At 40.3% G+C, this 1,300-nt stretch overlaps 1 protein-coding gene across 1 annotated transcript in view; it reads right to left on the bottom strand.

Annotated features, from left to right (window-relative positions):
• The window catches only part of NSA2 (NSA2 ribosome biogenesis homolog (S. cerevisiae)), a 13,088-nt gene that overhangs the window by 7,191 nt on the left and 4,597 nt on the right, over nucleotides 1-1,300 (bottom strand). The gene's annotated exons all lie outside the window — the stretch shown is intronic.

Raw genomic sequence — 1,300 nt, 5'->3', positions numbered from 1 at the left:
ACGGCGCAGGAGGGGAAGACCCTCTATGAGATGGATCGATTCAGTGACTGGGGTAATCGGGATGGGTGTGTCAGAGGCAGTGCGGTTGGCACAGGATAGACCAGGGTTTAGGGCTGTTATGCATAGGGTCGCTATGAGTCGGAAACGACTCGACGGCACATAACAACAAACAATCAGAAAGCTGGACAATGACTAGGAATGACAGAATTGATGCCTTTGAGCTGTGATGCTGGAGAAGAGTATTGAATAAACCATGGACCACTAAGAGAAGAAACAGATTCTTCCTAGAGAGGGTGAAACCAGGCTGCTCCTTGGAGGCAAGGATTCTGAAGCTTTGTTTGACATACTCTTGGCACATTGCAAGGTGGGACCAGTCCTTGGAGGACATCAAGCTTGGGAGGGTGGTGGGACAGTGCAAGAGGAAGACCTTTGGTGAGATGGATTGACTAAGTGACTGGGGTAATGAGGTAGGTATGTCAGAGAAAATAAGGTTGGTTTAGGATAGAGCAGCATTCAGAGCCGTTGTACATAAGGTTGCTGAGTCACAGGCAACTTGATGGCACATTAACAAGTAACGCCAATTAAAAATTCTCAAAGACTTTAATATAGTCTCTTCTGGTAGTTAAATTTTTATTACCATTCTGAAAATAAATCCTCTCTTTAGAATATAAACTGCTAAAAGTACAAATATTTTGGTATGTTTATTTCCTTTTTCATAGTTAGGTAGAAAATACAGTATCAATATAGATCTTTTCTAGAAAAGATAAACTTTTATAGGGCATCCATGGGTAGTGTAAACGGTTAACCACTTAGCTGCTGACTGAAGGCTGAAAGTTTGAGTCCATCCAGAGGCACTTTGTTAGAAAGGGCTGGTGATGTACTTTTGAAAAATCAGCCATTGAAAACATTATGGCCTACAATTCCAGTCTGAAAGAAATGGGTCACCGTGAGTCAAAGGCAACTGTATAAAAAAGCTGTTGCGTTTTAAACACTGGTTATTTTTATGATAGATTTGCCTAGGAGTAGCTACTTGCTCATACAGTGATGAAGTTTTTCATTGTTCAATCTTAACACTTAAAACTCTGAAGACAAAAAAGACCAATTTTTAAAACTGGACCATTTTAATGTTTTTATATCATAACAAATAGTTCTCTTGACTGCAGGACTTCTTAAGAAAGGCTGTTTGGTAGCATTTGGAAGTACATGGTAATGCTGGTTTGTATCAGTTGTCAAAGTGCTATTAGACCAGTAAGACAGCATTTATGCAGCCATCATTTTCAGGATTGTTGGTAACCTGGGC

This window comes from Elephantulus edwardii, unplaced genomic scaffold (genome assembly GCF_000299155.1).
Source record: "Elephantulus edwardii isolate Elephantulus edwardi_28Jun2011 unplaced genomic scaffold, EleEdw1.0 scaffold00326, whole genome shotgun sequence".
NCBI classification, from domain to species: Eukaryota; Metazoa; Chordata; class Mammalia; order Macroscelidea; family Macroscelididae; genus Elephantulus; species Elephantulus edwardii.
This window is presented reverse-complemented; position numbering and strand designations above follow the sequence as displayed.